The sequence below is a fragment of the Oncorhynchus mykiss genome, chromosome 10 (assembly GCF_057628025.1).
Source record: "Oncorhynchus mykiss isolate SJ-2025 chromosome 10, ASM5762802v1, whole genome shotgun sequence".
Classification (NCBI taxonomy): Eukaryota; Metazoa; Chordata; class Actinopteri; order Salmoniformes; family Salmonidae; genus Oncorhynchus; species Oncorhynchus mykiss.
The window spans coordinates 51,609,325-51,634,082 of NC_143031.1; the positions used below are offsets into that span (position 1 = coordinate 51,609,325).

Here is a 24,758-nt window from a genome sequence, read left to right on the forward strand (position 1 = left end):
TTAGCCATAGTTGGAGCATTTAGTCAGAACGACTGGGTTGTGGTCATCCCTATTGCCTCTGAGCTGGCGGACTCACTAAGCACAAATGTTTAGTTTGTAAATGATGTGTTGGAGTGTGCCCCCGGCAATCCATGAATAAAACAACAAGAAAATGGTGCAGTCTGGTTTGCTTAATATAGGGAAATTTAAATGATTTATACTTTTACTTTCAATACTATATTTTAGCAATTACATGTACTTTTGATATTTAAGTATATTTAAGACCAAATACTTTTAGACTTTTACTGAAGTAGTATGTTACTGGGTGACTTTCAGTTTTACTTGAATAATTTTCTATTTAGGTATCTTTACTTTTACTCAAGTATGACAATCGTGTACTTCTTCCACAACTGGTCGCGTCCATAGATACAGAACAAAAATACTGAATGACCAGCCGGCTTGGGTAGCATTTGTGTCGGGACCATATCTTCTGGAAGGAAGAAATAGTACAAATAAATGAATAAAAAACGTTTATGAAAATATGTCAATCACTATTTGAATATGTTGATATTGATATTTCGAGTGGCAATATATCCTCCAAACACCAGCTTCCCGGGCATCAAAAGAAATATGGTGAATCACGGTTTTAACTATCCCGGGCAGATGTCAGACAGGGTCGTGTATGGCGTTGTGTGGGTGAGCGGTTTGCTGATGTCAACGTGGTGAAAAGGCTGTCCCATTGTGGCGTTGGGGTTATGGTATGGGCAGGCATAAGCTATAGACTTCAAACACAGTTGCATTTTATCGATGGCAATTTCAATCCACAGAGATACCATGACGAGATCCTGAGGCCCATTGTCGTGCTATTCCTCCGCCTCCATCACCTCATGTTTCAGTATGATAATGCACAGCCCCATGTTGTAAGGATCTGTAAACAATTTCTGAAAGATGAAAATTTCCCAGTTCTTCCATGGCCTGCATACTCACCAGACATGTCCCCCATTGAGCAAGTTTGGGATGCTCTGGATCGACATGTACAACAGTGTTCCAGTTCCCGCCAATATCCACTAACTTCGCACAGCCATTGAAGAAGAGTGGGACAACATTCCACAAAAAACAGCCTGATCAACTCTATGCGAAGGAGATTTTATTTTATTTAATTGAACCTTTATTTAACCAGGTAGGCAAGTTGAGAACAAGTTCTCATTTATAAAGGTGTAGAAAATCGAGCACACAGCCATGCAATCTCCATAGACAAACACTGGCAGTAGAATGGCCTTATTGATGAGCTCAGTGGCTTTCAATGTGGCACCTTCATAGGATGCCACCTTTCCAACAAATCAGTTTGTCAAATTTATGCCCTGCTAGAGCTGCCCCGGTCAACTGTAAGTGCTGTTATTTTGAAGTGGAAACATCTAGGAGCAACGACGGCTCAGCCGAGAAGTGGCAGGCCACACAAATTCACTGAACGGAACAGCCAAGTGCTGAAATATTCTGTCCTCGGTTGCAACACTCACTACAGAGTTCCAAACTGTCCGTCGGGAGCTTCATGAAATGGATTTCCATGGTCGAGCAGCCACACACAAGTCTAAGATCAACATGCGCATTGCCAAGTGTCGGCTGGAGCGGTGTAAAGCTTACTGCCATTGGACTCTGGTGCAGTGGAAATGCGTTCTCTGAAGTGATGAATCAAGCTTCCCCATCTGGCAGTCTGAAGGAAGAATCTGGGTTTGGCAAATGCCAGGAGAACTCTACCTGCCCAAATGCATAGTGCCAACTGTAATGTTTGGTGGAGGAGGAATAATGGTCTTGGGCTGTTTTCATGGTTTGGGTTAGGCCCTTAAGTTCCATTGAAGGGAAATATTAATGCTACATACAGCATACATACATTCTAGATTAGTCTGTGCTTCCAACTTTGTAGCAACAGTTTGGGGAAGGCCCTTGCCTGTTTCACCATGACAATACCCCTGTGCACAAGCGAGGTCCATTTAGAAATGGTTTGTTGAGATTGGTGTGGAAGAACATGACTGGCCTGCACAGAGCCCCGACATCAACCCCATCGAACACCTTTGAGATTAATTGGAACGCCAACTGCGAGCCAGATCTAATCGTCCAACATCAGTGCCCGACCTAACTAATGCTCTTGTGGCTGAATGAAAGCAATTCCCCGGAGCAATGTTTCAACATCTAGTGGAAAGCCTTCCCAGAAGAGTGGAGGCTGTTATAGCAGGAAAGGGGGGGACCAACTCCATATTAATTCCCATGATTTTGGAATGAGATGTTCATTGAGCAGGTGTTCACATACTTTTAGTCATGTAGTGTATCTGTGACAAACAGATGCGTATCTGTATTCCCAGTCATGTGAAATCCATAGATCAGGGCCTAATAAACTTATTTCAATTAACTGATTTCCTTATATGAACTGTAACTCAGTAAAATCTTTGAAATTGTTGCATTTTTATTTTTGTTCAGTGTATATCACTTCCTATTTTCTGACCCAACATTTTTTTAGGGTGTACCTTACAAAACTTGCTGGGCCCAGTACAGGGCCCAAAACAACCGTTCGGACTTTAACAGGTTTTAAGGTCCGTATCAAACACATAAGCCTTTACATCTTTAATTTGGTCTAAACTGAAACACCTGATCTCAGTCAGGTCCTTTAGTAAGTTGACTTCTCTATCCCAGTCTCCAGTCATAGCCACTATTAAAATGAAGTGCTTTGAAACACTAAAACTATTGACAACTGAGCTGCCACCAACTTAAAGGAGACGCAACATTATCCTTGTAGTACTCCCAAAATGAAATCAACCCAGTCTTCGCTACATCGAGTACAGTGCTCCAAGATGGTATCTCAGCTATAGGCAACAATGCCTATAGTGTCTGTCTGTAGGAGAGGCAATAGATGAGATCACCATGCAAAGAGAGAGAAGATGAGATGAGGCTATTAGGGAACAAAGTTGTTGAGCAGCTGTGTTATCCCTTTACTGACTTTCTACTGTCCTCTCCTCCTTTGTCTGTCTGTCTTCTTTCATCACTTTTCTGTTAAGAGCGCTAGACTTTTGGATAATATGGCAAGCAACGGAAGAAGCTAGAGAGGGCATGAGGGAGGGGTAAAAGAAAGAAACAGAACAAGAGTTAGAGAATCAAGCATGATTTCTAGGACTGGATGTTAGCTTCGCTACAAACAGATGTTGCGTGTCATTTGGTTGTTAAGTAGGCAGCTAGCTAGTTAACAGCTTTGCCATCTCATGACCAGCTATTCTTAACTTTTTGGTCATAGTTTCACAATGTTTTATTTTTTTCTCAATTCTGGAATCTCTGGATGTTGTGGTTATATCGTTATCTAAAATATATTTTTATGACTGTCCTCTCCCTGTTTGAGTGATGGTTCGTTAGTCTTCGTGCGTCTGTCTGTCTTTGTGACGCTGTTGTTTTCTATTATGTGGTTTTAACCAGTGTGTTCACTCTCTGGGCCTCAGTGGACATGATTCATCAGTTACCGGAAAGAACAAAGAGTTCAGAGCCCAGAGAGACATGTTGGAAGACAAAGATAAACCTCTCTGCACACATCAGTCCAAAGTAATGCACTATATAGAGAATAGGATGCCAGTTGGGGCACAAAACTGTAAGAGGAACGCAAGACTGCTTTAAAGAAACAGCATAATTGCTCCACATTACACTGTACATTACCTGCTCTTACATTACATCTGTGCAGCAGTAGTTAAAAGCATTGGGCCAGTAACCAAATGGTCACTGGTTCGAATCACCGAGCTGACTGGGTGAAGAATATGTTGATGTGCCCTTGAGCAAGGCCTTAACCTTAATTGCTCCTGTAAGTCACTCTGGTTTCCCATTGACAGTTAGCATAAGTTGTAAAGGATTTTGGACTATTGCTGTCCAATTTTTACATGATCATGTTAGCACTGGTATTTCGTATATTGTACAATATATGACAATATATTACAGTATATTACATTGCTTCTAGTGATTATGATCTTTTGGGTCTCTGGCCTGTCTTTTCTACTTCTCTCTCTTTCTCTCCCTTACTGATTGACATTGGCTGGGTCCTGGTGGGTGTTAAGTCTTTGTTCGCTGTGGGTTCTGGGTGGTTCTCTGGGGTTCTTGGGGTTCAGTGGTGTCTGGGGTTATGCCTACCATGTATGTCTGTCACCCTCTCTCCCTTGCTTCCTCACCCCTCTCCCCAGAAGGGTGTTGGCCTTTGTCCTCTGGGGGTTCTGGCACGTTCTAGGGGGTGCTGTATGGGGCCTTAGTCTGGGGTTGTGCCCATGTCTGCCTCATCTGCCTTCTTCTTTGTTCCCCCGGCTGCTCCAGAGGAGGCCTTAGTTCTCCACGTAGACTAGGCTTCCAAAATGTCACCCTATATAGTGCACTACTGTTGACCAGGGCCCTTTGGGGGATGGGGTATCATTTGGGACTTAGTCTAGGCACTGCGACAGCCAGCCAGGGGACTTGGCAATGTGTGTCCTGAAAGTCAAATGTGTTCATTGAGATTCAAGTGGTGGCTGTGAGGCTGAGGCTGTGGCTGTGGAAGAGAGGAGACAGCAGACCCTTGGCAGGGCTCAGACAGCAGACTCAGGCAGACTGGGAGACAGAGAGAGTTCCCATTATTATTTACACAGCTTCTCCCTGACACTGCTTTAAAATAGGTTATTTCACGTGTTGGTGGGATGGAAGGGGGAGGGGTATGTGTATGTACAAAAATATATTTTATTTTCCTATTCATTTTAATGTTATTATTTTAGACCAGGCCACATGCGTACTGTTCAAAATAATGTTTGTGTATGGTAGGGTACATACATTTTGCCATTAAATATTATTTAAATTCAGGCCTATTCATTGTAAGGAATGGAGCACATTTAATTTGGAATAATTCCATCAAAGCAAAATAGTTGTCAAGGCAAGGGTCTTTGGCAGAACATTTTTGTTACTACATTCAGACATATAAAGATACCTTCCAATAGACTGAAATGGGTTGGCTGACAGCAGTACACAGATGGGATTTTTAAGGTCTTGAGGTAGTCATTTAAAATGCTGGACCATTTATAATTGATAAATGTCCAAAATGTGGATGAACAATAACCTAGCCTACTAGTCTGCAATTGTCATGTTTTCATGCAGCTACAAATTTACTGCCAAACCAAAACAGAGAGAAAGCAAAAATATTATTAATAAAAAATAAAAATATAATGTTGTGTCAATGTCGTGTGTTGAAAATGTGTACCAGCTTGGTAAATATATCCCCCTAAACATCGGGAGGAAATGAGGTGTTAGCACGTGCGACACTGAAATGACTCCCTCTGGATCCAAAATCTCTGTGATTTTCATATCCTGAATAGTATTGAAAAGGTTAAAGATATGGGTCATTCAATTCAGACAGAGAGACACAAAACCAGACAGCCAGAAAATACATATCACTGCATCAGGAGGAGATTAGCTAGATGGAACTGCCAGACCGCGTGCCAGATAGGCAGATAATATTTTGCCAGACTCGAGCATCATCATACAGCCAGGCACTACTGGCACTACTAGCAGCATCCTCCCTGCATGGCAGGCTGGTCCAGGCTGACCAAGGCTTCTTCCTACGGGGTGACGACACAACTGTGCGCCATTTCTCTGGCCTGACAGTGAGTGAATGGGACAAAGGGTGTGTGAGAGGAAGGAGACTAAGAGAGAGAGTTGCTCTGTTGCAGCAGGGTGAGAAGGGGTGAGACAGCCCTCTCGTGACAAGCGCTAGTCTCCCTCTCCGGCCCCGGCCCTCAGCCATTTTGGAAAGGGGAGAGAAAAGTGGCTGCTCTCTCTCTCTATGTCTCTCACTACGTGGCGTAGATTGGAAAGGCTGGGGCTGAGGCGAGGGCTGCTCTGTTATGGAGAGGGCGGAGGAGAGGTGAGGAGACTCACTAGGCAGCTGGCTCGCTCGCGTTTGGGGAGAGATGGGAGACATGTTTGCAGAGAAAAGTCCGGTGCGAAAAGCAGTCCTTTTCAGTATTCACTTTTCCTTCGAAATGTCTATTTTTTTTCTCTCCTCAATCTTCTGTTAAGCTTCTATTATTTTTGATCTTGTACTTTCTCACACTCGCTTTTTCCTCTCTCTGTCTCTCTTTCTTTCCCTCCTCTTTTCCTCTCTAACTTTCGCTCTGCTTTGAACATTTATGGGTCAATTTTTCCCCTGCCTGTTCGAGGCGATATCTTTTTGTCATCCCCTTGTTCGATTCAATTCAAGGGAGTTTAAAACAAAAGGAAACGTCCAACGTTTTGGCACAGCTAAGGAGAGTCAGAACCGCAGCCAAGGACCCTGCTGGGATAAAAAAAAACAACAGGCAAAATGAAGCAGCGCCAAAAAAAAAAGAAAACACCACCCTTTCCTTTGCATGGTCACAAATTCCACTTTCTCTGTAGCCAGCCCTGAGCAGCTACAACAGCTCCTCCTCGACCACATCTCACCGTCTGCATTCAACCTTACGCCGTCTCTAGCTCGCCGTAGATTTTTTCAAACTCCATCTTGGGGGTTTGGGTTTTGTACCCCTGTTATTGGGGATAGGACAGCGAGACAGGAGGGTGAAAGAAAGAAGAAAGAAAGAGGGGGACAGTATCTTTGCTTCAATTTCAGCCGGTGATTTGCCGATATTCTCTTTTTTTTTAACAATGCTGCTATTATTGGGCTTTTTTCGCTAGTAGTTTCTGAACTCTTTTTTTTGGGTATACTAACGTTGGGATGTGTTTGTGACTGTGTGTTGTATGTGTGTGTGTGTGTGTGTCTGGGTGTGTGTATGTGTGTGTGTGTGTCTGGTTTAAGGGGGTCAGACAGACTCTTTGCTCTTTTCACAATGTGGTTGTAACAATTAATGTGTGTGTTGTTCCAGGTCCCTGCTGTATTTTCACTGAAAGAGCCGGCCTACTCTGTCCACCAAGCCTGACTCCATTTTGATGCCAGGCGAGGAGACGAGGACTGACCAGCTCTTTGGTTCCCACACCATGTTGGCTCCAGCCCACACCATTGGCTACCCACTACCACACCAGTACGTTGGCATTTCTCTTTTCTTATTTCTGTATTTTTCTATTCATTTCTCAATTCATTTCTCTCTTGGTCTTGGTATGTCGTGATAAGTGCGAAACTTGACCTATGATTCTGTACCTCTCATTCTCTCATGTTCAACTGACCTTACCCTATAGTACCTATATTGTTTTTAACGGTGATTGTGAATTCCTATATTTCTCGGAGATAAGTACGGTAACATAAATAAAGCTAATTAAATCTCTCCCTCGTGTGTATATTCACCCTCAGCTTGTGAAAAATATTTGACAGTGATCGTTCTGAAAGATAGTGTAGTGAAGTACATAAACGAAACATTGCATTTTCAAATCAAAAATATCTTTCAGAGCCATGTTTTGTTGTGATTTACAGTTCGCTATGACAATTGAATGACCTTTTCAATTTGTAGTTGAATGTCACACGGTCTATCATTTCTGTTACACACCTTAATCAAGAGGTGTGCTGTGTTTCTGTAGGGATTAGAGTGACAAGGTGGCTCAGCAGAACTCATTGAGTTCATTGATTTACTGTTAATTCATGTGACCTTTCATTTGACTGTTGTCTTATTCATTGTTTAATTATACCTTCTGCACTATCCCCTGGGGTGACTTTCTCTACAGCAGTTATTAAATTGTCTTTATATAAGAGCTATGGCCAGATTTAAATCCATTTTCACTAGTTTTTTTGTTGCAATTCTGCATTGCAGTATTTCTTCAACAAATGTACTCACACCCTGACATTTAAGTGGTAACAGATATTATTTGCAAAGTCTGTACAGGTCAATTTTTATATTACAATTCAGAAATCAGGAAGATGGGCAGACATATCTGAAATGAAATATTAATTGTCTGTCCCGGATACTAATGGTGGACACTTGAATGATCTTTCCTGGCTACCTCTTGAAAATAATGAATATACGCTAACATGAAAATGCAATAAGGCATTGTAATAACCAACGTACTATTCTCTCTCCTCCCTTTCAGATTTTGATATTGAGAGGCAAAAGTATACGTGTCACTTATAAGGGTTATACAACGTCAAGCGCATATGACAGTCATGTGTCTTGTCCACTTCGCTGTGCCATATTACAGGAGATCTTCAATCTTTTCACAACTGATAAGTGGTATAAAATACATTTCAGACGGACAGATTTGGAAGGTCTCCTTCAGTTGTCAAACAGAATAGTAGTGCAGTGTATCAACCTCGGCTTGTTATTGAAGGTTACATTTGATAAAGAATATAAAATCTTGCTTTAATATATTTTTTTCAGGACAAAAGTTTGATACCTCATTATACACTCAAGGATGGGTCCATTATCTTATTGTCAAACACCACAATCATATTAGTCTGAACCTGTATTCAGGCAAGGTTTCCATGCGCTTTCCTACATTTCTTACCTAGTTAAATAAATATTTTTTTTTAAATAATATCATTTCAATTTGTGTATGAATGATTCTAACAACTGTCCTTCACTGAAGTACATTTTTTGGAGCCGAAGTGCAAACAAATGACAAGAAATTAATGAGGAATTACCATGAGATTTTAAAGGGGCATTGCATTTAAATACGTGATTTCCTGTATTTGTTTTAGATTAGATTTCCACACTGAGGTCTAAATAAAAATCTGAAATTGTAAAAAGTATGATAATACACTTTTTGTGTATGAGCTTGTCGGAAGAAAAATCCTTGAATTCAACCTGTTCAGGTGGGATGAAAAGTTTTGGCCCCCATCATGAGGTGATGTGATCTACTTATAATAGACCAATGACTGTTCACCTGTGTAAAAGGGTGGTCTCTAGACCATCCTATCAGCCAATCAGGGCTGTGTACGTAAATACCTTAACACCTACATGATCAGACAAATATCTTAACATTAGTTTCCTAACACCCACATTATCATTTCAAGGGCCAAAGGAGGCTCAGGGAAATAAAACATATATTTGGAGTTATTTTCATGAAATAAACACACAGTGATTTAGTCATACAGTGATGATTTAAAACTTACAAAGATGGCATGGGGGCTTACATGTTTGGGGGAAGTGTACATTCCTAAACAATGTTGACAGAATTTGTATTGCTCTTTTGTTAGTGAGGTATTCTTTCATTTTCTATTACTGACAATTGATTGTGTCATGTTTTGATATTGCGTTGTGTCATGTCGTGTTGTGTTTCGTTGTTTTGTGTCATGAAGCGCCATGTGTGCGCGAAGACTGTGTCTTACAGTGGGTTTTCACTACCTAGATGTCCAGCAGATGAGTGGATATAGAGAGTATAGAACTATACAGGAGACAGTTGTAAACTATACAGGAGACATTTTCTCAAATGATAACGCATGACCTTTAGGAGGCATTCTGGTATTCTATGTTTCCTTATTGTCCTCTGTCAGACACAGGACTCCCAAAAATGGATTATAAATGATAACGTTATCATTAACATGTTTCCTAGTTTAGACAAGACTATTCCTCATCTTGTTTAGTCCCCGAAGAGAACTTGCCAGCTGCCACAAACCCGTAGATCCGAACTTGTGGTGACTGGTCGCACAAGCTCGTGTCTATAGGTATGTGTCTGTGTGGCCATCACAACACCCCTCTCTGACCTAGGAGTATACAGTACAGGTAGGCTGTAGAAAAGGTATTGGAATACCATATCAGGACGATATGTGATAACCTTATGGAGAGGCAGGGCTGGGGCAGGGTGGGGAGAGAGGTACTTGAGGTGAAAGGTTAAATGGTTAAAGGATAACATCCAGTGGAGCCCCACCCTTAGGACAACCTTATTGTACAAGTGCCATACCTCTATTGGTCTCCTGCATGAGATTTTCCATCCCTATTCCCAAGCCTGTCATATTCCTAATCCTCACTTTACCCCTTTTTGCTACCCCCCACCACAGCCATATCCCAAATCTCATCTCAAAAACCAAGTCTCCTGCCCTACTCACCACAGCTAACACCCCCAGCCATATCCAGCTCAAACTCCAACTGTACTCATATCAACCTCACACCATCTACCCAGCCATATTCTAAACTGCTGCCCCCCCCCCCCCCCACCCCTGTACCCCTCACCCCCAAATGTATAATAAGGTACAAGTTTTTTTCTGCCCCCCCCCCATGCAGGCAGTGTTCCCACAGGTTGAGGTAGTAGGTTGTATAGTTCAGTGACATCACAGGAGATAACTGTACAGCCTCCTAGCTTTCCCTGAGGAAACGCCAATCATCATCTGCTGGAAACTGCTAGAAAAAAAACAATGAAAAACTGCTGTCAACGTGGGTATTAGTATTCATGTGTTTCAGTCATAAATTGCATTCCGTGATTTTTTTCAGATTATGTACACTGTTAGATCAGGGTTTATTGTTATCATATGTCAATCTATACAGTATTTACAATTCCATTTCAATATGACATTATGATTGAGCTGTTGCGCAATCACTCAATATTTTAATGAAATTTGACTTGTCAGTTTAAGGACACCCGCCAAAGACTAACAGATGTATCCTCTATTCCCAATACAGCTTGGAAATGAACTAATAATTAACATTAAACTATCTTGTTTTGATTTCTGTTGTGTTTGAGTGGGTGTGAGATATCATACTTTTTAAAACAGAAAAAAAGAGCGTGAGAGAGTACAGTAAAAGAGAGGACGACAGGAGACTAAGACTAGCACATGTATGAACACGCCACGGAGTGAGCAGCGAGGCTTGTGGGAGGGACGTGGTAATGAAAGAGATTCCACTAGGGGAAAACCATAGAGTAGAGAACAGTAGGGCCGCAGGCAGCTGGGGGAAGAACACAACGATCTGTAGCCAATTATGTACAAAGTTCAGATTCAATTCTTCCTTCACCTCTTTACCAAAATTACATCATGGTCCCTCGCTTCACAGCTGTGCGGTAAAGACTCTGCTGCATGCTTGGATCAAAACCTCCAGACAACTTTCATTACTGTATACCACAGAGAACAATATAATCCTACTTAATATTAATGTATAAAGAGCTTGGGACTATAAGGTTCTATATGCAAATGTAGTTAGCCTTGTTATGTTCAAATATCTTTACCTATATAGTACTCTAAATACCAAAATTCGTGTTAAGTTCAAAATAATACAAGATAAAAATTGCTGACACCATTCAAACCAATGTGAGTTCATGTTTTTAAAGTAAATTCTCAGAATCATATTTTTGCATTTAGATCCTTAACTTTGGGCATCACTCGTGGCCCCAGTGGGAATCGAACAAGCAACCTTGGGATTGCCAGTATAACGTTCTTACCGACTCACAGGGCCACAACAGACCTACAAACTCACTCAACTGATTGAATAATGTAGACTGCACATTAAATCATATTTGATGACTAAGAACATCAACTTCTTTAGGCTTAACCTATCATTTCCCAAATGCCTTGCTGAACAGGTGACTCATATTTATGTCTGTAACCCCTACTACGACACCAGCGTGTCAGTCACTGGCTGCGGGCAGCCTTTGGTAAAATAAAACACACCCACACACACAATCTCTCCCTTCCTGCTCCGTTTTCAGCTCCGTTAGCAATGTGGGTCGACTCACACGTTAACCTAGCGATCTCAGTTTATGCATTACACACATTCTTACCTCCCTTCAGTTATAGTTTGTTATGGTATAGAGAATACACACACACACGCGCTTTCATGTTTAATTTAAGCGGCGTTTATTGTACTTATCAATGTTTTGGATGAGCGCTTTGTGTGTTTCTGTTCCATTCTCTCCATCTCTGTAGCTTCCGGGTATGCTGGAATAAGGACCCGAGCTACGGCAATCGTGTTGGCTTTGTAGTGCCTGTCCAGAATTGCGCGTTCATGTGTATGGGCAGATTGGAAGACACCATGTCACTAGTGGTGGGGTTATAAAAAATGTGTTATATATTGTGCTATATTCAATTATGCTAAACCGATTGCAAAGGTACAATGAAGATAATTCATAAAATGTTTAGCTTGAGTGGAACATTTATGCTTTGATGTTTGTAATGGCTTGATTTGTATGTTTGGTATGTTCCTAATGGATGGGCTTCCCCCTACAAAAGGAGACTCTCAATTCAAGGGGGCCTTTTCGTTGAGTTGTTAATAATGGGACTGCACTGTTTAGCTGTCCCCATAATGTATACTTTTGTGGCAGTACTGGTTTCTTTCGGAATCACTATGTAAATGAACGCCCTTGCACAGAAGTACTTGCAGGTCCGCCATCATTTTATTTGGTACATTTTAAGTTTAATGTGGGCTTAAGTTGCAGTTAAGGTTTTTTCAGTTTAGCCTTCTGGCCTACTCTATGTGACAGAGTGCTTGGGACTATAAGATTCTATCAGCATTTGTCAACATTTCAATTCAAATAGAAGTTTATTCGTCACGTGCGCCGAAAACAACAGGTGTAGACCTCACAGTGACATTCTTACTTACAGGCCCTAACCAACAGTGCCATTTTTAAGTAAAAAATAGGTATCAAGTGAACAGTCGATAAGTAAGGGGAAAAAAACAACCGTAAAAAGACAGTGAATAATAACAGTAGAGAGGCTATACAGTGGGGCAAAAAAGTATTTAGTCAGCCACCAATTGTGCAAGTTCTCCTACTTAAAAAGATGAGAGAGTTCTGTCATTTTCATCATAGGTACACTTCAACTATGACAGACAAAATGAGAAGAAAAAATCCAGAAAATCACATTGTAGGAATTTTAATGAATTTATTTGCAAATTATGGTGGAAAATAAGTATTTGGTCAATACAAAAGTTTATCTGAATACTTTGTTATGTACCCTTTGTTGGCAATGACAGAGGTCAAACGTTTTCTGTAAGTCTTCACAAGGTTTTCACACACTGTTGCTGGTATTTTGGCCCATTCCTCCATGCAGATCTCCTCTAGAGCAGTGATGTTTTGGGGCTGTTGCTGGGCAACACAAATCATATTTTTGCAGATAGAACCTTACAGTCCCAAGCTCTTGTGGCCCCAGTGTGAATTGAATGTGCAATCCTGGGATTGCTAGCATATCGTTCTTATCAACTGACTCACACAGGACCACAGACAGACCTCCAAACTCACTCAACTCATTGAATAATGCAAACTGTACATTAAATAATTGTTATGAATATGAACACTACCATAATTTCTGAAGGCTTAACCTACCATTTCCCATTTGCCTTGTCGAGCAGAAAGCGACCAATATTCAGTTCTGTCATCTCTACCACTACACCAACTTGTTTCTATAATGAGGTGAGGTTTATTGCAAAATGCAGGAAGGTTCAACAAGTTCAGTCTATATTTGTTGGGATTCCAATTTTTGATGTTTATAGGTTTACTCTTCAGATGTCATAATATGTTAGTGTCATCTATCTAACAATAGCTCTGTTATCTCCTGAGTGGGAATGTGACTCTTCTAGACATGTCCTTACTGTGAGTTCAGTGACACATACTGGAGTGCAATTCTAAGTAGGTGAGGGGTTCATTTTCACTGAGCAATATCTCTGTTTGATGCCACATTTGATACGTTCTTGCCATAAGTCAATTGACTTGCACTGTGGAAACATAAGCACCTTGTGATACACTGACACCAAGGTTGATACTGCTTTGCTAAGCGAATGCAGAGCACAGACCAGAGCAAAGTTTTAAAAAACCCATCGGACCCAACTGCTCTGAATCTCACAGTTCTGTTTCGTACTCCATTAGCTTGGACTGGCCTTGTTAGGCTCGTCTGGTCCACCCAACCTAATAACTTTATAGAGATAGATATCAGACTCATCTATATATTTGTGCCATTACAGCATTTGTGACAGCCTGGGCAGCGCCATTGAGACTACCATTGAGACAAATCCCCACCCTGTTGACTACTTTAACATGGCGGAGGCATGGTGGAATCCCTCAATGGCTCTGCCCATACAAAAATTGCCTTAAGAGGCCTCTATCATTCTCTATGGTCTCCCTCCCATTCCCCAGGGCAGCAGGCAGCCAGGCCAAAGTGAACCAGAGGACGCCCCATGTTGGTTCGAGGTGGTAGTGGTATGAAGTTGTGTGCCGGGGTGGTGTGAGGAGTGGTGTGTCGATGAGAGAGGGTTTCCGCTCGAACTCTTTGTTCTCTGTCCCAAGGCCACCGGTTGGGGGAGGGGGAGACTGAGGGGAGAGGTGAAAAGTTCACGGCTCCTATACGGGGGAGGGGAAGGGGGGTGTACAATGAGGGGGAGGTAGGAATGTACATTAACCCCGCTGACTTAGCGGGAGACAATTTACGATCGTCTCCCTCGGTGCTCAAAAAACAGGAGGGAATATGACAACATATTTTGTCAGTGAGTGTGCGTGTGTGTCTCTTATTGTGTGTGTGTTTGCTTGTTAGTGTTTGCATGTTTCCCTGTCTCTCACACTCTCACTTACCCTTTCTGGGTGTTAGTAAATGGCTGTCAATATACTGTGGCTGCTGTGGTGTGGAGCATCTAATATTAGCTGGTTGTGTGTGTGTGTGTGCTTGTGCGGGCTGATGGATGAGAGTTGCTCAAGGTGACAGTGATAAGGGGTGGTTAGAGAAAGAAAAATAAAGGGATTCTCTCTCTGCAATACAAAAATGATTTGAGCACCAGACCAACTGTGGACTCCTGCAGCTGCATGTGATGTGATGATGAGCACACAGAGCATGTGATGTCTGTCTGTGACACAGTGAAGGATTGGCTTAGTATGGTAACACATAGGATTGGACTGATTGCTTAGTATGAAAGCACATAGGAATTGTTATCTCTAAGGGTGGACACAGCTAGGCTCTACCCAATGAATTGCAGATATATCTGCACGAGAATGTGAGATAAAGTGAGTATATGATAAGAAAAACAAGTATTCACCTGTCACCTCATGTCTAGGCTAGACACTATCATGTAACTATGCTATAACTGTTTCCATTATTAGCTTTTTCTTATGGATATTATATTGATACATTCATTGGAAAATAAGAGAAGTAACAAGGTAGTGTAAGAGAGAGAGAGAGAGAATGTGGACGTTGATTCTGCTGTCATTGATTTGTGCCCTCTGCATTTCGTCCCTCGGCAGTCCCTGTCGCTGCATTTCTCTCTTTCCTCTCTCCGTCTCTCTCTTTTCATCTCCTGTTTAAATTAAAACATTTACCGGTCCTAAGCTCATGTTGATAAGATATTTAGACAGGCACATCACATAAAATAGTTTATATCTTTCTTTGCCTCTCTCTCTCTCACTCTCTCTTTCTCTGAGTCTGCATGAACTCATTCACTCCGTTCCCTTGCCTGCTCTTGCTCACTCCCTCCCTCTCTCCCTTTTCTCTCTCTCTTGCTCCCTCCCTCTCTCCCGTGCTCCCTCCCTCTCTCCCTATTCTCTTTCTAGTTCCCTCCCTTCCTTCATGAAACACACTCTGTATTATCCAGTTGCACAGAGAGGGATCGAGAGACAGGAACAGCGCTAAGAGGGAATGGGAGACATGCTGACCAGAAACGGATTCAGATTTTTTTTATTTGGACAGAAAAGGAGCATGAAAACGGGACATTGTAAGGCGAGAAGCGATTGTCGTTCTCTGTCCCTCTCTCATTCCCTTCCTTCGTCCCTCTTCCGCGCTCTCACCTTCCTTCTCTCTTTCTCTGTCTGTGTGTCTCTCCTCCCTCTCTGTTAGTGGGCCTCTGGGTCTAACTGATTTCAGCTGTGGGAGGAAATGAATGGATTATATTTATTTCTCTGTCCAGCCCTGTCCTGTTGCTGCTGTCGGATGCTCTCTCTAAAAGGGAGGAGTAGGGCAGGGAGGGAAGACAGGTATGGAGGGCATGGAGGGCAGATAGGCAGGGCGGACAGGCAAGGAGCGCAGACAAGCAGGCACAGGAGTGGGCAGGCAGAGCAGGCAGACAGGGAGGGAAGGCAAGGCACAGAGTTAACTTTCTTCTGCCCTGGAGACTCACTCAGTAGACTGCCATTCTGAGACAGCTAGAGGGAGAGAAGGAGGGAAAGAGAAAGAAACTAAATGAGAGACAGAGAGAAAGAAAATGAAATGAGAGACAGAGAGAAAGAAAACGAAATGAGAGACAGAGAGAAAGAAAACGAGATGAGAGAAAGGGAGACAGAAGAAGAGGGAGAGAAAGAGAAAGAAAGAGATACAGAGAGAAAGAGAAAGCCAGATAGGCAGACAGATAAAAAGAGAGGGAGAGAGAGAGAAAAGAGAACATGGGTTAATGTGCCCCAGCAGAGCAGAGTGAGCCAGCCGCGGAGAGGAGCTAGCCGCAGAGAGGAGCCAGCAATGTAGAGGAGCTAGCCATGGAGAGGAGCTAGCCGTGGAGAGGAGCTAGCCGCAGAGAGGAGCGTGGGTAGAGGGTAGAGGGACTAGCCTTCTAGCAACAGGCGTTGGTTGACGCATTCTTTCCTATTATTCCATTTTGTCTTTGTTTTATTTACTTTTATGTTCACCGCCTGTCTGTCTGTCTGTCACTTGGATCAGATGACATGGCAGGCTTCCGCTTGTTTTCTCTCTGGGCCACTGGACACGAGGCAGTGGTTCACATGTGCAAGATTAGGACACAACGGGAGAAGGGGAGAGAAAGGGTAACGGGTTTACAGTGCAAATGTGTGTGTGCGCATGTTTGGTAAGTATTTAGTATGTGCACCTTGTTACTCTGGCAGATGTCAGGTATGCTGGCCTCATCACGTCATGGCCTTGTCTCTTTCTTTCTCGCTCCTCTCACTTCTCTCTCTTTCTTGACAGTCAGCACTTAGTCCCACAGGCCTATTGATCTCCTGCTCAATTTGTTTCTCTCAAGGCTTGTTCCTTTTTTTCCCCACGCTGGCATGTGCCTCCTCTCTGATTCCCATTCTTGTCTCTCTCATCACATAAGCTCTTTTTAGAATGATCCCTATTCTTTCTCTCACATTTTCAATGTCACTCTCTGACTCTGCCTGTTGCTTCCTCTACTTCTTCACCCTATCTCCCTTTTTCTCGTTCGCTCTCTCACTCGTTCTCTCGCTCATTCTGTCTCCTTTTCTCTCTGTCTCTATCTCTGAAATTCTCTCTCTCTCTCTCTCTCTCTCTCTCTCTCTCTCTCTCTCTCTCTCTCTCTCTCTCTCTCTCTCTCTCTCTCTCTCTCTCTCTCTCTCTTGCCCTCTCTCTCTCGCCCTCTCTCTCTCGCGCCCTCTCGCCCTCTCTCTCTTTCTCCACATGGTGGAGTCTTGCATGTCTGAGCAGCAGACGTCCAGACAGCAGTGTGACTGGAGCAGTCTCACACGCTACGATAGCCCGCAGGATCACCCCGCTGCTGCAACAATGTCCACTGACTAAGATATCGCTCTCTTTTTTGTTTCTCTTTCCTCTTCCCTTCTCTCTCCTTTGTCTTTCTCACTTCTCTGTCTTTCTCCACCTTTTACCCCTCAGTCTCTTGCTCTCATTCTGTCTCTCGCTCAGACACAGCTCAGACTGCGGCAGCCTCAGCAACCATGACTAGAAGGGTGAGTTTGAGTTCCCTCTCTTCCTTTCTTCCTCTCTCCCATCTCCCTCCTACACCTCCTGACAGACAGCCCTTATCCGAGATGCTGCCTTTACTGTACTAGGTCTACCATTAGCTCTGTGTAATGTCACTATAGCGGATAGTCATGTTCCCGGCAGATGCTGCCTGTCTATATATCTGAGGTCTGCTATGTGTAAGGTAAAATATGGGTCACAGAGCTCTCATATGAAGGAAAGTTATTTACTGTTGGTAATGGAGATTGGCTTTCATGGCCTCTGAATCCTGGCGATCCGTTTTAGGTGTGATGGCGCTAGCAGTCTGCCGCAGCCTTTCTGGCCTGGCTCCCATTGTGTGTGTGTGTGTGTGCCCACTCACGCATGTGCTGTATGTGTGTGGCATCGTTGAATTTTTCAATTTGTAGAAGCTCCCTTAATTGCTGATGGCTGTGATGGAGATCAAAGATTGGCGTTGTAATATTATGGCTGTCACAGCCTGGAGCTTAAGCTTTATTTTGGACACTGTTACAGATTGATGTGTGTTTGTCTGGGCATGAGACTGGTCACTGCAGTGGTGAGACTGTGTGCTCGAACTCGTGTGTGCGCGTGTGTGCTGTATGTGTGTGGTCACACTTGTGTGTGTGCCCGTACTCTTTGAATGTGTGCATTTGTGGATTTGTGTATATTTCTATGTGCTACATTTGTGTATTTCGTGCGTGCGTTTGTGTGTCTATGTATTACAATGTGTGACAGATATATGGGGGCATGGTGCCGTGTGTGTTGTGTGTGTGCCCTGACTGAAGGTTGCACTTGTTGTATGCCACAACACTGACACAGTGAGACAGTGATAGTCTTCTGTACTCCAGCACAAAGCTAGGGGGACAGTTAGAGGGACATTGTCTGTGTGTGTTTCAGTTAAAGCAACGTGCTGATGCCTTATCTTTCTCTCCTTGCTTGGATAGACGAGCCTTACCGAATCTGTACCTCTCTCAATCCCTGAGACCCTAACTTGTGACTTTTTCCTGTGATGTGCACGGGTTGGGTTCTCGGGAGCTGCGAGGGGTGCTCTCACACATCTCCGGAAAATGACGTTTTCTGAAAATAAATGCGTTTTTTGGGGCTGGCGGTAGAGAATAGACACCATGCTAGTGACAGAAAGAGAGAGATTGCTTTTTTTTCCTCACAGGCAGGAGGAGGAGAAATGCTCGCCTCATCTGAGAAATAAAGGGAGAGGCAGAGAATGAGGGAATTGTTAGACATAGTTAATATATTGAGGTAATGTTCAGTCTGTAGGAGAGATAGAGGGAGGAGAGGAGTAGGGAGGAAAGGAAGAGAGAAAGAAGCACAGGGTTGGGGAAGTAGCTTACTGTAGCACAGTGGAATGTAGGCCTGAGGGACATGTGACTGACCGGGATGGAGGGATAGAGGGATGGAGGGATGGCGGGAAAGAGAGAAGGAAGGAGCAGCGGGATGGGGCTGTGCTATGGGTGGGGTGACAGACATGCTAACATGTTTACACATTTTCCACAAAAACCAGGGAAGAGACTTACACCACAGCGCAACGATATCCGCTTGTCCGCTTGTCCTAGCCACCCTCCCTCTCTCCCGCACTTTCTCTCATCCCCCTCCATCAATTGATCAATACTATGGGCCTGTGGCCTCAGTTTGAGAGCAGCACAAAGTACTGGTGAGAGCGTGGTCCTGACTGCTCGGTACACCTGTGTTTGACCTCATAGAAACCTTCGTCAGCCAACCTCGGAGCTCAAATTCACTGTGTGTGTGTGTGTGTGTGTGTGTGTGTGTCTGTCTGTGATTTCTCTGCTGAGTGGCCTTGGCTATGACTGTGATATATAGGGCTCAGTCGGGGCAGATGTTTATGTTGTACTTGTATTCTCTAGAGTATGCCGTGTGAGTGAGTAAGTGAAAATCAGAGCTGTGATTTTCTTTAGTGTTCTTCATGGTGTGATTTAATCACATTGTGTAGACTGGATGCTGAACTTGATAAAAACAGCGATGGAGTGTGTTCTTTTGAAGGTGGAACTGTCCCTTAAATTGGATCCTTTTCCTTTTATTATATTTAACATAAATCGTAAAAAAAATCCACAGTAAGTTATGTCTTACTGTAAGGTGGTTCCATACCAACCACCATGCCAACCACCTTTGGTTTGAAATAACATCCTGTTATTGTGTGTCATCAAATGGTTGCTTCAGTGAAGTACTCTGTATGTTACTGGGTGTGTAAGATGGCGTGTTTGTGTCAGTAAACCATAGACAGAAATAGTGTGCGTCGGGAGAAAGCATGAGATATTTAGCGTTCCAGTTGTGTGTGCTTGTCCCACGATACTGTTGTTGTGTTGCTTGATAAGGAGCTGTGTGTCTGTGTGTGTGTGTGTGTGTGTGTGTGTAGTAGGATGTGGTAGAGTAGTGTCTGATTAATGTATCGTGGGATGCCGAATTTTCCCAAATTGACGCTCATATACTGCATTTCTACACCATTTGAAACCTCTAAAACGGAATTTGGAGTACAGCAAAAACAAGCAAAATTGACTCCAGCCATTATCACCTTGTTGCCGTAGCTTCATTCAGGTCAGTCAATAGGTGACTTAACATTCTACAAACTCATCATACAAGAATTAGCTGCTACGCACTAGCACAGCACCGGGATTAAAACTCTAGTTTATTTTAATGTCAAATCAAACAGCAACTAACTAGCCAAAGCCAACTACTACAGCCATCTTTACCTCGCACTATTCCCTGCAGCTGCGTCGATGCGCTTCTGCTCTCAGGCGTCTTCATGGTCCTAAAGTCAGTCCGCTGATACCACTAAACTGCATTTGCCTTTTAATCGTGATTGGAATGATTTGAGTAATCTATTTTAAATTGTTGATATTGAGCTAAGGTATACCCAATTGATGCCCCCCCCCAGACCCTAGTCCTAGTCTCTGACAGATATTTGCAGCGTTTCTAAAATGGCTGCCCATCCATAAAAGCCAGCGCTACCAATCAACCAGTGTCTACGAGCACTGCGCCACCCCCCCACCCCCACCCCCCCACCCCTAAACGACTATATGGTTATATTAGTATTATGACATCAAATATCGGTAACAGTGAGGGCAAATTTAATGTATGAATTGTTGAAACCTCTGGATAATAACGTGACCTATTCTCATTGTAACAGTCTCAATAAAGAACATTTCCCCTTTTCCACTTGTCGTTTTATGAGAAAAAAGCCTCAACTTCAACAAACCTGCATGTCTCTAACATCGACTGCCTCTCACTCCCGGGTTTGTCTATTTTTGTCTGTGTGTGTGTGTCCTCATGTGTCCTAGTTTCTTCACGCTCCCCATGTGGTCTAGTATGTGTGGCACGATCTCAGTATAGTGCCCACTGATACTCAATGTGAAGGAACCTGAAACGATCTTACTGGTCTTTTCTCTGGGTGGTAGTGTGGTGCTGTATGGCTTGTTGGTGGAGCATGGCACTTGCAATACAATGATTGTAGGTTTGATTCCCGGGGTCACTTATATGTAAAATAAATTATTCGCTTTGGCTCCTCTGTGTGACTGTGAATCTAGCTCTACCTCTCTTGTCTGCAACACAACAGCATGCCATTTCATGTAGAAGCACAGTTCAACAAGTCTTCCAAATCAGAAAAATGCATCTAGGAATGATTGGCTCTCACAGTCGGATATTAAGATAAATACAAAGCTCCGTTTCAGTCCATTTCACTTGATAGTTAGCTAGCTACAGCTACACCACCACCACTGAGTGAGTGAGTGAGTGAGAAGACACGTCTGTCAAGCCACCTTCTACTCCCCCTCCCCCTTATCACTGCAGTAATGTTGCAGCTCTGATCTCTCTCTTTCTGCCTGGCAGCTCAGCTAGCTCAATTGTTCTGCCAGTGCCGCCTTCCCCTCCTTGTCTGTGTGCCAAAGGGCACCCTACCACAGCCAGTACCTTATGGGCCAAAATAAGTGCCCTATATAGGGAATATGGTGGCATTCGGGACACAGCCCTGTCTTCTGGGGGCTGACGTTGCTTTACCCGCCCTGCCAGCCTGCCTGCCTGCCCTGGCCCAATCGAAGGTAACGGACAGACACAGGGCTCCCTCCCGTCCCGCTGACTGTGGTGCTCAAAGCTTGACACTCAGGTGCCCCATGCAGAAAAAGACAGGTTAACCTATTCTGGCTCCGAATCAGCAGTATTGGAATTGGCGACGCCATGCCTCAGTTGGTGCCATTACCCCTTACCTATACGTGGTGCTGGGCACTGCCTCTCAGGCTCCCTGTCTTCCCCTGCCCTCAGTATTAGAGTTGGCGATACAATTCCGCATCCGCTGCCATTATTACCCACAATGCCGCTCCCTGTCCTCCCCTGCCCTCAGTCTTCTGCCCCTGCCAACCACCCTGCCGAACTCCCCACTGACATGCCCTCTGCCCACCATTTCCAATTAGAAATTTCAGACGTGATTTTCCCTTACAAAAAATGTATCAACCTCTAGACATTTGTATATTTTTTTTATCCACATATATGCCATTTAGAATATAATAATTAACATTTCCTGTTGTTGCAGGATTCACTTCCTTCGGTAGCAAACTGGTTCAATTTAAGATCCTACATAATATGTGTTTCACCACAATACTGTCAGTGGTTCTGTCTACTCTAAACCCCTCACACTCTAAGGTGCAACATCATCATACACTCCCCTCGCAAAATGCCAGAGAGATGTGACTGAGGAGCGCAGCTCGACTGCACTATTTATCGCTGCCAACCCTGGCAACTGGTAGTACCCATTGAAGATGTATAATATACTACAGTCTGTCCCTGATTGTCTGCCGGTTTATATTCCGTGAGAATGTGCATTGTGCTGTGAGTCAAAATGTTGTGTGTGTGCGTGTGTGTACTATTGGGTTATGTGAGTCTTAGTGTGTGTGTGTGTGTGTGTGTGTGTGTGTGTGTGTGTGTGTGTGTGTGTGTGTGTGTGTGTGTGTGTGTGTGTGTGTGTGTGTGTGTGTGTGTGTGTGTGTGTGAGGCGGGCGTCACAGCAGCAAGGATAGACTGATGACTCTCCTTGGCAGGCTCTCTACTGTTTCACCATATGTTCAGGACTGGCACCCATTGTACAAAACATCTATTTCACTAAAGTGCATCACACACATAGCAACACACTGAACATAACATACTTCCAAACACAAAAACTGTCTCTAAATATACCCCAAATAGACACGCATGACGTCAAACATAGTTTATGTTTGTACATGCTTATACTCAAATGATATGCATGATTGGTCATATTTAAATGTGTGGTACAGTGTGTTGCTTTGTATATATATTTTCTTGAAAAACTAGTATTATATGCAAGGCAAGGTGACAAGCAGAAACAGGTTTTCAGAAATGATTGAAAATGTGTTAAAAATACAAATCTTAGATATAACATTTACATAAGTATTCAGACCCTTTACTCTGTACTTTATTGAAGCACCTTTGGCAGCGATTATAGCCTCAAGTCTTCTTGGATATGACGCTATAAGCTTGGCACACCTGTATTTGGGGAGTTTCTCCCATTCCTTCTCTGCAGTTCCTCTCATCATGTCCAATCAATTGAATTTACCACAGGTGGACTCCAATCAAGTTGTAGAAACATCTCCCAATCAATGGAAACAGGATGCACCTGAGCTAAACGTTCTGTCTCATAGCAAAGGGCCTGTTTTTGCTTTTGTCATTATGAGGTATCTTTCCTAATGCACTGTATTTTAAGTCAGCCTCAGTTGTGTACTCTATGACCTATATACAATTTAGATCATGTGGTATGTAGCCTTACAGAACATTTGTTATATGCTTTTTGTTGGTGACTGTCATGTATTGAACGTATAAAATAAAATGTTTCAAAGAAAGAAGCACTAATGCACTCATTCTGTTCACAGTATAAACACATAATAATGTGAGTTTTTAAATGTTTATTTTATTTAACCTTTATTTAACTAGTCAGTTAAAGAACAAATTCTTATTTTTCAATGACGACCTATAAAAAGGCAAAAGGCTGGGGGCTGGGATTTAAAAACAATATATATATATATATATATATATATATATATATATATATATATATATATATATATATATATATATATATATATATATAAGACAAAACACACATCACGAAAAGAGAGACAACACTACATAGAGAGAGACCTAAGACAACAAAATAGCATTGTAGCAACACAAAATGGAAGCAGCACAACATGGTAGCAGCAGAAAACATGGTACAAACATTGGGCACAGACAGCAGCACAACGGGCAAGAAGGTAGAGACAACAATACAACATGCGAAGCAACCACAACTGTCAGTAAGTGTGTCCATGGCTGAGTCTTGAATGAAGAGATGGAGATAAAACTGTCCAGTTCAAGTGTTTTTTTTTGCAGCTCGTTCCAGTCGCTAGCAGCAGCGAACTGAAAAGAGGAGCAACCCAGGGATGTGTGTGCTTTGGGGACCTTTAAAACCTTAACGATCTGCCCTTTTTTTCAATTTTCACCTTAAATGACACCCAAATCTAACTGCCTGTAGCTCAGGCCCTGAAACAAGGATATGCATATTCTTCGTACCATTTGAAAGGAAACACCTTGAAGTTTGTGGAAATGTGAAAGGAATGTAGGAGAATATAACAAATTAGATATGGTAAAGGATAAAACAAGGAAAAAAACCAACAGCTTTTTTGTATTTTTTGTACCATCCTCTTTGAGATGCAAGAGAAAGGCCATAATGTACTATTCCAGCCCAGGTGCAATTTAGATTTTTGGCCACGAGATGGCAGCACTGTATGTGCAAAGTTTTAGACTGATCCAACGAACCATTGCATTTCTGTTTAAAATTATGTATCGAGACTGCCCAAATGTGCCTAATTTGTTTATTAATAATTTTCATGTTCAAAACTGTGCACTCTCATCAAACAATAGCATGGTATTATTTCACTGTAATAGCTACTGTAAATTGGACAGTGCTGTTAGATTAACAAGAATTTAAGCTTTCTGCCAATATCAGATATGTCTATGTACTGGGAAATGTTCTTGTTACTTACAACCTCATGCTAATCGCATTAGCCTATGTCAGCCCAACCGTCCCGCAGGGGACCCACCGAAATGTGACTGGCAGAATGGGTGTTGTATGTGGAGGATGAGGGCTGCAGTAGGTATCTCAGATAAGGGGAGATGAGGCCTAAGAGGGTTTCATAAATAAGCATTGCGACAAGTATACAGAGATGACCAGCTTACAGAGGAGTACAGAGTACAG

General features: G+C 42.9%; 2 long non-coding RNA genes across 2 annotated transcripts; one reads left to right on the forward strand and one right to left on the reverse strand.

The window, feature by feature from the left end:
* Positions 1–14,872: 14,872 nt before the first annotated feature.
* Positions 14,873–17,044, reverse strand: LOC149980056 (uncharacterized). The gene is made up of 2 exons (XR_016483797.1): positions 16,641–17,044; positions 14,873–15,125 (listed from the first exon to the last, which is right to left on the reverse strand). It is a non-coding gene; the product is annotated as an uncharacterized LOC149980056 (long non-coding RNA).
* On the forward strand, positions 15,016–23,367 carry LOC149980057 (uncharacterized). The gene is made up of 3 exons (XR_016483794.1): positions 15,016–15,539; positions 17,402–17,475; positions 23,087–23,367. It is a non-coding gene; the product is annotated as an uncharacterized LOC149980057 (long non-coding RNA).
* The last annotated feature ends 1,391 nt before the right edge of the window (positions 23,368–24,758 follow it).